The sequence below is a fragment of the Euprymna scolopes genome, chromosome 19 (genome assembly GCF_053919585.1).
Source record: "Euprymna scolopes isolate OS-2025 chromosome 19, ASM5391958v1, whole genome shotgun sequence".
Lineage (NCBI taxonomy): Eukaryota > Metazoa > Mollusca > Cephalopoda > Sepiida > Sepiolidae > Euprymna > Euprymna scolopes.
In genome coordinates, this window is record NC_136500.1 from 128,791,164 (window position 1) to 128,804,941 (window position 13,778).

Genomic DNA, 13,778 nt, shown 5'->3' on the forward strand with positions numbered 1-13,778 from the left:
GCACTCGACGCGTTCTCGCTTCTGGAATGGTGTGAGCAACCTGGGAATCCATCTGGCAGACACCTTACGCATATTGAAATGGTCATGAATGATAGTTTCCACAGACCCTGTGCTACTCTTGATATCTTGGGCTATTTGGCAATCTCAACTTGACGGACAGATGCCTCATCAATGGCAGAAGGGGGCGACCAGGTGTGGGAGCTGTTTCCACAGACTTCCAGCCATGTTTGAATTCATGATGCCAACGTTTTACAAGTTCATATGATGGGACATTATCACCATAAATTTCTTTCATTTCATCAAAAGTCTCCTGTGGTGTGCGTCCTTTCAAATACAAAAACCGGATCACTGCTCGACATTCAACAGGCTCTATTTCATACCTGACTCAGTTAAAACACCTGTAAAACAGAAAGCACACTTAGTCCAGAGCTGTAATTTGCCCCATAACCCGTAGAGATATAAATCATTGCTCATGCAAAATTTCGACTAGATCAGACAAATGAAAGTAGGTCAGGGGCATTACTTATTGCAAGATTCTTGTAAAAGTATTTATAACAAAAGAAAATGGCACATCAGTTATAATCGAAATCGAAATTGAAACTTATGAACAATTCTTAGTAAAATTATTCATAAAAAAGTAGATGACTTGAGTTCCATCAGCTATAATCGAAACCGAAAAAAATAGAGTATTGGACTGCTATCAGTTATAATCGAAACCGAAACCAAAATTATAAAGAATTCTTGATAAAATTATTTATGTCAAAAAATGGAAGAGCATAACAATTAAACGACCCGGATATAAGCGTGACACACAAAAGAACCCACACGCTATCGTATTAATATATAGATAAGTTCATCGTCATCTTCGCCATCCTCATTATCATTATCATCATGGTCATTATCACGTAAAATTCTTACATCCTCATCATCATCATTGTTTGCCTCTTTGATGTCATGAACAACAAAATAATCATCGCCATTCTCATCATCAACCGATGCGGTTTCGCTCAGCCTTTTTATTCTAAGTTGGCTTTTTAAAGAAATAAAAAGACAAATGAAGTCATTCATGCAGATAGCTATATAGAGAGGGGGTGGAGAAGAAAGGGAGGTAACGAGGAGAAAGCAACAAAAAGATAAACGTAAGGCGGGATGATTCGCAATTTCAATCACGTAAAATGACTTAGGATTAAACCAATGGAGAAAAGCAATTAAAGGCTTAAAAGGGAACAGCAAACGACGTGAGCGTCAGTGGGCGCGTATTTGATCTTGTCCTACGCACAAGAATACAAATAAACGATAAAGGAGAAAGGAGTGAACATAGAGGAAAAAAATCAAAATAAGAGAGAGGGTATAGAATCGATAAATAGAAAGAAGGCCGAGATAAATACCATAAAAGAAAGAAGACTTTTGCCAGGAGAGATTTGGCATCCTTTTGTCTGCGGACGATTCTATGGCGAAACACATATGCCTATTCTAAACGATTTACTGAATACTAGTTCACTTGTTAGCCATTTACAAGATGTGTTCAATAAATAATGCCCTTGATCCATATTTATTTTTCTAATCTAACTGAAGTTTTGCATTACAATGATTTATATCTCTATGAGTTATGTGACAAATTACAGTTCTGAAATAATTGCAGATTCTGATTTACAGCCATTTCAATAAATATATACAATGCATAATGTACAATGAATGTTAATAAGTAATGATGCTGACCAACTTCCACGAGTTTGAGCTAACTGAAAATTTGCATGTGCAATGGTACATATCCCTACAGGATATATGGAAAATTACAGCTCTTACCTAATTGTGGTTTCTGAGTTACACTTATTTAAACAGAGACAGGTGTTAAATGGAGCCTGTTGAGTGTTGCGCAGTGATCCGGTTTTGGTATTTGTTTATAAAGTACAGGGGACTTGATGGAATGAAAGACACTATGTTAATTTCGAAAATTCAAACGTGGCCGGAAATTTGTGGAAATAGCTCCACGAATTGGTAACTGCACCTTCTTCCAGTGATGAGGCATCTATCAAATAAGTTGGGGCGGCTAATTTAGAAGATCGATGTAAACAGATCAGCTGTATCAGAGCATAAGTCAACGCACGAAGGACAACAGTATAAGATGTACTCCCGAAGTTATGAGACAGAAAATGTTTATGAGTTCAAGAATATTCATCTGTGTTATACTCACATTTTGCATGTTATCAATGACTTGCATTTAAAAAAAAAATCGCATGTAGAGATTTACCTTACAGGCACTTTTAAAGTTCAACGTTCAAAGTTATAGAAGATCGGGATTCATTGGGTGAAATGTGAAGGAAGTAGCGAGTCCCTGCGATAAATAAAATAAACAATATTGTCAAAATTATGACTTTCACGTTTTCCGTTAACTAAACCTTGACGTTTAAAGTGGATATCCCAAATGAAATTAGACCTAAGTTACCGGTATAGAGACAAAGTATGGTGTCAATTGCTAAAGTAATTCGGATGCTAAGTGAATTCTAATCCCCATCTGGCATCATTTGAAATGAATAGCTCTTGTCTTGGCGAGGCTCCACGTTTTGACAAGCTTCTGGGCTTGACCTTTACTCCTGTTCTAAAATGGAATACGTACATCAAATCCGTTGCCAAGATCGCTGGAAAAATGGTGGCATCCTTCTATCGATCCAGTGGATATCTACCTTCTGATGCAGTTCTCTACCTATATAAGAGCCAGGTACGTCCAAGGATGGAGTATTGCTGTCACGTCTGGGCAAGAGCTGCTAGGAAGACCTTATCCTGCCTTGACAGAGTTCAGAATAGACTTCGTAGTCTAGTGGGGGGTGCCCTTTTCTCTTCCCTATAACCTTTCTCACATAAATGACGTTGCGAGCTTGTCTCTATTTTATAGTTATTTTCATGGCAAGTGCTCGTCTGAGCTCCAATATATGATCCCCTCTCGTCAAAAATTCACGAGAAACACTCGTTTGGTTGTAAACACTATCAATAATTTTCCCCACTCTTTATCTGTGTCTAAACCTAAACGGAGATTCCATGAATAAAACTTTTTCTAAGAGCTGCACACCTGTTGAACTCTCTTCTGTTAACCTGCTTCTCAGCTGACTACAGTATGGTTGTCTTCAAGTCCAATATAAACAAATTCTTGATGAGCCGTTCACATTAAGTAATCCAATTTACCAAATTTACACTTCAAACAATTACTATGATATTGTCCTTTTGACCACTGTACACTCTTTAACCTTATCCTCGAGTGGTTTCTGGGCCTTGATAAATGATGATTCCTCTGTAAAAAAGAACATAACCTTCTATGCGCAGTTTATGCTTGTATGATAATTTTCTTTGAATGGGCAAGCCTATTTGTTTCTTTTTCTTACACTTTATAAAGTAAATTACCATAAGCATGTCGGGACATAGAAATGCTGAGTTTGGGATTAAAGGGCGTGCTAAACCGCTAAGAGATCTGTTCTCGTCACCATTTGTTCAAGACTAGCATCTGCAAGAAGGGAAACTTGGATATAAAGTATGCGACGACTATTATTTTCGGCGATATAGACTTGTTCTTCGTTTGGTGCCAACGTGTCATTCAAATATATAAGATTGTCTACGTGCAAAACATTTTATAATCAAGAATCATCAGTAGAAATGATCAGTTTTACAGTACAAATATTTTACAAAATACAGCAACGTTTGTTTCAATAATTTAGAATATATTTAATGCACTGAAAATGTTTAAACAGTTTTATTATGTCATCGTTCTACTCGTGTTCGAATGTGATCAACCCTCTGAGATTTTTCAGGGTTTTGTCGGAATTAGCATAACGACGAGTAGTCAGGGGAGGGGAAGAAAAGACGGTTTAAGTCTTGTAACGAAATGTCGACGTTGCTTACAAGCAGTCTTTCCTTGTAAAAGTAACAAATGGGTAACGATGGTCGAAGTGTAATTTGTCTAAAAGACTACAACAACTACTACCACAACAGTAGAGCGGCCACCCCTTTCTATCTACTCCAACTCTCAGTCAACGAGATTCACGCGTGACTGGAATGTCTATTTAACTTGTAAGGAATAGGCACTCAGGTTTATTGATTAACGGACTATTGGCCGTGTTGGTCACAGCTACCAGCACTCCTTTCTTTCCCACCGACCTACCCTCGGCAAGTCAACCAATTCAAGATTCTTACAGTTTCTCTTCTCATGTATCAATAAGACAATACGCAGAAAAAAACTCTGAAAAATATGTGTGTGTGTGACTTTCTATTCAGTGGGTTCAGCTTAGAAAGAAATCCCCTTTTTGTGTAAGTCCATACCAGACTCTTAGGTTTTTAATCAAAGTTGACTTTCTTTTTAAATAAGCTGCCTTTGTTGGAAATTGTACACGGGAAAGCGAGCCTTATTGGCTGAGGCGTTGAATGCCATGTTTTCTTTTCAGGCTTTTAATTGGACATCGGGAAACTTCCTGCCTGCGCAGTTTTTAAAACTTACAGACATTTTCGCTCTCTTTGAAAAAAAAAACCCTGCTAGGGACAAGATGCTAAATTAAGTATCTCCCTAAAAGGGACTGCTTCAAGGTCAACCATGCTTGGAGCTACATTTCCCTTTTTTTTCCTTTAACCAAGAATTTATTCCTATTATGATACGAATTTTTTTAGACGAATATCGTCTTCCCTAGAACTGAAATAATATCGGCTCCGTTAATGGAGTTTTATTCTTCCAGATGCCATAAATAAATGGTTTCTGCTCCCTTATACTAGCTTCTCCGAAGAGAAGCAATTTAACACTTCAAATAAAAAAAAAAAATACTACCAGGCTCTCAGAGACGCGAGAAATGGGCATATTTTTCGCAATCCTCCCAAAGAAGACTGGAATTCATCACCTCAGGTAAGGCTTGCTTTATTCCGTTTGTAAATGTTTGCACTCTGTTCTAAAGCGTGTGAGAAAATTAATTCTCACACTTTCACGCATCCGGGAAACCTAATCTGTCGAGTTAGATTTAAACTGATGACAGTAACAATCCAGTTTCGGGGGTCTGTAATTTAAATAATACGGCATGATCGATTAATAATTAGGTAAGTGCATTTATTAAAATACGTATACTGCAAAACTTGTAAAGCATTAATACCAGTGATTCTGGGTTATGAACGTAATATGTAGAATATAATTCTAGGCTGTAAAGGAATAAAACCCACTTTATGAATGTATCTGATTGTTTTTGCAGAAGTGTATGCTGGATTGATGTGACTTTTAGTTTATTCTATGTAAATCCTAAAAGATAATGAACCCACTATTCATTAAAGAATAATATATAAGCCTTTATATGATTGGTTGGTTGTTTTTCTTTTACGGCATATCAACACTTTTCAGGTTATTTAATGCCGAATTCAGTGATTTTGAAGAACATTTTTTTAATAGAATATATTTTTTAAAAGTATGTTTCTATTTAACCCATAGTTGGGACCCTAACAGGTACTACTACTCCGGGTCAGAGTGGACCTGGGAGCAATGGCAATTAAATACAGAGAACTATATATAAACATATCAGTATAGTTTGTAACATTTGTAGTAGAAAAAATAAAACTTAACACTTTTAGATGATCGTAAACATGTGTTTTTTCGCAGTGAAATTATTCATAAAGCTACTATACTTATACAGGGTGACCCCCCCCCCTAAAAAAACCCAGACGACATTCAATTGTTTTTTCTGAGCATGTTACAGTCAACGGAGAAAAAAAACTAAGAAAAGAGGCCTAATTAGAGTCGGGCCCGTTTTTTTGGGTCACCCTGTATGATATATTTAGTAGGACTTGTGTAACGGCGTTGTCCGATGGAAATATGGCATGAAGCCAAAATAGGACCGTTAAACAAGCCCACTTAAAATCAAATTAAACTGTTATTATCAAGCGTATTATCGAACACTGAAGTAAAATTGTTTTGTTTTTTTTTATTTATGAAGTGGTTGGTAAGTTAAGAATTGAGGCCCCCATAAAAAGTAAATAATGGCAAAATAATGTCCATCCTTTAAAAATATAAAGTTATGAACAAATATGTTTATGAAGAAATGTTTTAATTAACTTTTAATAGTTCCGTTAAACAGCCCTCCTTAAAATCAAATTAAGCTGTTACTATCTAGCGTATTATTATGAAGAAATATTTTAATTAACTTTTAAACAGCTCAATAAGTATTTCTCCGAGGTAATTTTGCCTTGTTTATATGTAGAAGTCGTTACTTTTAGAATTGAGAACATATAGAAATTCAAGTCAACAAGTGTAGATCATCTTTAAATGAAAAACTTGAAATCCTAATTTTGAAAAACTATAAGATCTATTAAAATGTAAAAATAAAATACGAAAAACACTTTAAGTTAAGAAAGCATTGCAAAAACTACGTCTACTTCTTCTACTACTATTTCTATTACTTATAATAATTATATACAAAACTAAACTACTCTAACTTGTAAAATAAATTTTTGTAAAATAAATACCTCATGGACATGATGCGTGCAGCTGATCATCTTTTGAGGGTGTCGACATGAATAGTGATAAGCTTCAGCCTTTCAGATATTGGGAGCGCCACGACTGCAGGTCCTGGTACTTCTACAATGTAGAACAATGTGTTCATCCACTCCGAATCCTTGTGTTGACATGGGAAGCTAATAGTTCCCAGGCATCAGATGCGCTCACCTCCATATGAGGTCAGTTGAACATGTGGACAGGGTTTTAAGATGGACAGGGCTTCTTGAGATTTGCCATACATCTGTTAGAAAGTTTGCAGTGGCAGAGTGTTGCCTGATGCCCCAGAGTCGATTTTCATTTGTAGAGTGTTGTGTGTTTTACACTTTAGGTGGCCTGATGTTAAGACGAGGGAAGACGATCAACTCACACAGAAAGAATAAGTATCCCCCTCTTCAAACAGAACACAGAAAAAAAAAGGAAAATAAAAGTCAGCCAAATATTTGTCAGAAAGTATAACTGCCATTCGAAACTAAAAACATAACCGATGGGAATGAACAATGATTTATCAGATTGGTTAGCTAATATATATATATATATATATATATATATATATATATATATATATATATGTGTGTGTGTGTGTGTGTGTGTGTGTGTGTTGTGTCTGTATCAAAAAGAACACGAACGCAGAAAGTATAGGTAAAGCAAATATATTAAGACGAAAATATAATACATATTTACAAAGGTGCAGTTGTACTGAAGTTGAAAGATTGTCCGTCAGAGGGCGTGTTCAAATCTTTCATGGAGCAACCGGCGTTCGAACACAGCTCTCCGGTCTTGCTGACTTGATACCTTTATCTATATCTTGTTCACCCACGAATGCTAATTAGTGGGCGTCTCCACAACAATGTATGTATATATATATATATATATATATATATATATATATATATATATATATATATATATATATATATATATATATAATTATTTTCTACTATAATAATTAAATACCTACAGACACTAGTGTTTCATCCTTTCGGGAATCTTCAGTGCAGGGTGTCACGATTACTACCAGTCGAACGATTCGAACCCCGCATCACGAGACATCTCTGGCTCGATTAGCGGAGACCGTATCCATTCGGCTACCATTAACCGCTTGAAATAACGTTGAATTTTAAACATCTTAATTTTAAGTGTTCATTTTACGTCAGGCAGACAGTGATCTAATCGTTATACGATGATCTACGCATAAGAGCTAAATTGACCGACTTTTAATTCAACTGAAAGTGCTCAACCATAAGAAATATATATATATATATATATATATATATATATATATATATATATATATATATATATATTTATTTATTTATTTATTTACCAGTGGTGAAAAAACCAGACTAGAGTGCTCCATGTGTAGCCAGATCAGTATATAAGAAATTTATTACTGTGAGTCCAGAATGAGTTTACATATTGTTTCAACTAGAGGAAGATCCTCAAAGAGAGGAAATATCCAACTAGCATCGTCAGAATTCATAGATGGACTATATTTAAACCCTTGTTTATTTAGTTTAAAAGAAAATACAATTTTGTTATATATGGGGCATGGAAATGCATTTATCTGAAAAAGGTGTAGCTTAATTGCATATAGTTTTAAATATTCATTTAAATTAATTCCCTATTTTTTCGGCTCTTTTATGAGATGACGATCTTTAGTTAACTACATTTTTTAATGCAGATATTCTACATGATTTATATTTGCGTAGTATTGGCGCCTAAAGCTTACAATAAACACAAGCCTCTTTCTATATATTTATGTATGTGTATATATGTTTGTTTAAAAAAATGCTTATGAAACTCCTCTGCCTGTTTTTGGACTACGGACATGAAACTTAATATAAAGGGTATTCGAACCCATGCAAACCTGTATATTTGAGTTTTAGCTTGGAAAAATCGGTGAAAAAGAGTGAAAATTAAAGAAATGGAATTTGGCGGGCGAAGGTCGAACGACGGCTTGACGAATATTCATGCGTAACGAAATAGCTATTAATTTATGATTTAAATTTTAGTCTTATAAAACATGTCTTCATAGCATTAAGGTCTAATAAAAAAAGTAAATCGTAAGCTAAACGTTTTGGTTTCGATTCTCGGTGGTGGCGTACGAGTAATTTATTTTTAACTTTTTAGAACATTACTATATATTGGGTCCAATATAATATGCAGTAAAACCCCGGGATACGATGACGTTAGGATACATTTTTTTCAGGTTACGATGTGAAATACGATGTTTGTCCGGCCCATGGTTTAGATATTTGATCCGCCCTACGGTTTTATTTATGATGTTATTTGATTATACGCATGTGTATTATATACTGTACTGTATTTTGTTACTAATGTATAATGCCGTGTCCCGGGGTTTAACTATAATAATAAATACGAAATTTTCATTAATCAAAATATCATATTTTAGCGTATTTTATGACCGGGAATGGCGAGCGGTCTGCTAGTATATATATATATATATATATATATATATATATATATATATATATATATATATATATATATATATATATATATATATATATATATATATATATATATATATATATATATATATATATATATATATATATATATATATATATATATATATATATATATATATATACTAGTATGTGTGCCCAGGGTTGCCCGGGTATTTGGAGATGTATGTTGAGCAAAAAAATTTTTAACTTTGAACCCTATTATGATCCCTTAAAATGTATTGTTTTGGGCTCAAATTAAGTTATTAAGTTAGATTCATGTCCAATAAACCTATATCTAAAATTTCAAGTTTTTTTTACACAAAATTATCGAAGGAGTTTGGTAGAGTTCTCAAACGTCAAATCGTTGAACTTCGATCCCTTAATCGTCAAATTTCTGCAGAAAACCGATCAGATCGATTATCCCAAATCACAGTACCCTGTATATAAAATTTCGAATCTATAGCCATAAAATTGACAGAATTATTGCGTAGGGAAATGTACACACACAGATACACATATACACACACAGCCAGACATACACTTTCACTTTTATATATATATATATATATATATATATATATATATATATATATATATATATATATATATATATATATATCCGGTAATGTAAATTGCATGTATTTAAGGCGTATGTATCCTTGAAACTCCGAAAATTCTATTTAGCGAAATTTCCATATTTATTTCCATAACACACACACACACACACACACACACATACACACACATATATATATATATATATATATATATATATATATATATATATATATATATATATATATAACTATTCAGAATAGTGAAATACATTAAATCTTGTGGTGGTCAAATCCAGTGATACCGTTGTTATTATTAGTAGTACTATTATATTTTATTATTATTGTTGGGCGTTTTTTTTTTTTTTTACACAGGCCCCCCCACATTATCAAGGCCAAGAGGACACACGAGGATAAGGGTTAAAGAGTGTACAGTAGAAATTGGACAATATAGTAATCAATTCGGTAAATTTGTTAACTTATATGGAACGGCTCATCAAGAACTTGTTTACGTAAAACTTGAAGACAACCATATTATAGTCAGCAGGAAAACGGAACACAATTTCGTTTATTATTGTTATAGTGGTAGTGCTTATTATTATTATTATTATTATTATTATTATTATTATTATTATTATTATTATTATTATTATTATTAACATTATGTTATTATTATTATTTAATTATTATTATTTTATTATTCTTATGTTATTATTATTAATATTATTATTTTATTATTATTATTATTTTATTATTATTATTTATTATTATTATTTTGTTATTATTATTTTATTATTATTATTATTTTACTATTTTTTATTTTATTATTATTTTATTATTTTATTATTATTTTATTATTATTATTATTATTATATTATTTTATAGTTATGAATTATATTGTTATTGATTTTATTATCATCATCATTTTCATTAACATTATTATCATCGTTTTTTACGCTAATATTATATTATTATTAAAATAATCATTATTATCATTATTGCTATTACTAATGCTACTATTATTGTTATTGTTATAATTATCTATATATTAATACGATAAATACGATAGCGTGTGTGTCTTTTTGTGTGTCACGCTTACATCCAGGTCGTTTTCTTCTATTTCTTGTCATAAATAATTTTACCAAGAATTCTTCATAAGATTTGGTTTCGGTTTCGATTATGGCTGAAGGAACCCAAGTTGCAATAAAAAAAAATCAGAACGTCTCTATTACACTGAATTTCCACAGGTCCCATTAGTTTTTTTTTATTAATGTTTAAATGTCCCATTACTTTAAACATTTAGATCCTCGCTAGCGAAGCTAAAAGCAGGGTTCTCCGTGGAGTACGAATCCTTCAACCAGCGATGATCGTCACTTTCTGCATTTGTGAAAGCATAAAACACTAGTTTCTGTAAGTATAAACAATTATTTATAATATATATATATATATATATATATATATATAGTCTTTGAAGTTTTTAACGTTTAAAACTATACAAAAAATATATATTTTTTGTATCATTCATTAGAAAACCATCCAGTCAGTAAGTAAGATTTATGCTTATAGTTATTTCATATATTATAATATCTCTTCTCTTCTCTATTCTTTCTATTTTATTCTTCTATAAAAATAAAATGAACTCATTTTTTCACGTCGGATTTTGACCTTAATAGGATTAAAAATCAAGATATTTCATGCAAATATAATATGCACAAACGGCAGAACAATATCTGAGGTGTGTTATAGGCTTATTATTTCTCAAATTCCTCGATAATCTTAGATTTCTATACTTTTTCTGCTGAGAAGTCACGGCCAAAATCGGTTAAGATCAATGGAAGTGGTAAAATATTTTCTCTCTAATAAATTCCTACTCCCCCTGTGACCACTTAACACCGTTTGGGGATCGTTCACAAGGAACAGTTGAGAAGAGAACACCGGTTTGGCTTCGTAGTTCTTTTATGTGAAGTTATTTAAAATCACTAAACTAAGCTGCAGTGCTCTGTGGCGTAGTGGTTAGCGTGCTGGACAATTCACATTATATTTTCACGTTCGCGCCGACCTACCGTAGTCGTTTTTGTTTTTTTCCTAAACAACTGGAATGGACTTTTCTTGGTGGCCGAACTGTTAACGTTGCAGATGTTTTTTTGTTTTTTTTCACACTTTATTTTCCTACTTTTACTCATGACTCCGGGTTTGATCCTTCCTACTTACCTACCATAACATTTTTTAAAACTCCCCCCCCCCCCGTCCCGGAAACAAACACTCGGGCAACGCCGGGTACCCCCGCTAGTTTATATCTATAAAAATAAAATGAACTCATTTTTTCACGTCGGATTTTGACCTTAATAGGATTAAAAATCAAGATATTTCATGCAAATATAATATGCACAAACGGCAGAACAATATCTGAGGTGTGTTATAGGCTTATTATTTCTCAAATTCCTCGATAATCTTAGATTTCTATACTTTTTCTGCTGAGAAGTCACGGCCAAAATCGGTTAAGATCAATGGAAGTGGTAAAATATTTTCTCTCTAATAAATTCCTACTCCCCCTGTGACCACTTAACACCGTTTGGGGATCGTTCACAAGGAACAGTTGAGAAGAGAACACCGGTTTGGCTTCGTAGTTCTTTTATGTGAAGTTATTTAAAATCACTAAACTAAGCTGCAGTGCTCTGTGGCGTAGTGGTTAGCGTGCTGGACAATTCACATTATATTTTCACGTTCGCGCCGACCTACCGTAGTCGTTTTTGTTTTTTTCCTAAACAACTGGAATGGACTTTTCTTGGTGGCCGAACTGTTAACGTTGCAGATGTTTTTTTGTTTTTTTTCACACTTTATTTTCCTACTTTTACTCATGACTCCGGGTTTGATCCTTCCTACTTACCTACCATAACATTTTTTAAAACTCCCCCCCCCGTCCCGGAAACAAACACTCGGGCAACGCCGGGTACCCCCGCTAGTTTATAATATAATATTATAATATATAAGGAGGGAAAGCCGAAGTTACCTTGGATTAATTGAGAATCACATTTAGAACACTTTATTTTCATATAAATCGTTGAAAACACTCATTTGTCATTTAAATCAACAGACTGCCTGCTCTAGTCAGATACCCACCCCAGGCATCAGAGAAAGCTTCACATGCTTTCTCGCACTGAATTAGTCCATAATACATTGTAGATTATATTGCATTTTCGAGAAATTATTTTAGAAAATTATGTTTATATAATGTCTTGAATTAAATGCATTGATTTGAATTCAAGTGACTCATGCCCTAAACAGAAACATTCATATTGAACGCGTTCCCGTATTCTCAAAGAACCCACTGTTGATTTTATATGCCTGGCCCTTTTTCTTGTACTGTGATTAAACTTGACAAATGCAGTTGCTTGTAATATCAGAATGTATGAAAATATTAACCTTGGTTAAACTTAGAATATTCTTTTTTTAATAGAATTTCTTTGATTATCAATTTTCGATAATTATCGAATGTATTCTAACACAAAATCTATCTAAGAACTTTCTCAGAAACATAAAACAAATCTGTGTGTGAAATGCCAAAACAAATTTGCTTAAGGTTTCCGAGTTTATAGTAAACTGTGTATCTCTCTCACAAACACAATGTGATTTTTAATATTTAGTAGTGATGACATATTTGTGGGTAATTGTTACGGCTTGACGTTATCATGTTCTAAAAAAAAAAAATTTCGTTTCTCATTATCTCTTAGTTTCCTTATCTGTCCTGCTCTAAGCAAGTCTGTCGACCTAGTCCACAAATCCCAAAACTCCATCATGACAAGTTTCAAGAAAAAATACACGATTATCCCCGGATCTCCAACTTCCAACGTAGACTCCCACTACCGTGTGTCCTTCTCCAACATCAGGGGTCTACGTTCTAGTCTCTCAGAGTTTGAAACCCAACTAGAGGAATCGAAACCAGACGTATTATTTTTAAGCGAAACTGGCATTGGACAGACTAGTTCCCTCGTAATTAAAGGATACTCTAACTTAACTTCCAAATCTGACCGCTAAGATCGCCATAAGCATGGAATGTGTCTCTATTAAAGATGTCTTTCCATGTGGTAGGGGAACATCCAGAGAAGATCCTAACTTACCCTATATGTGCTTCCAGTTTGCACTTGCTCAAACTACTGCGTTTATATTTGCTCTCTATCGCCCCCCACAACAGCGGAATTACTATCTTTAAAAGCATATCTGAGAAAATTGACCACGTCAAAT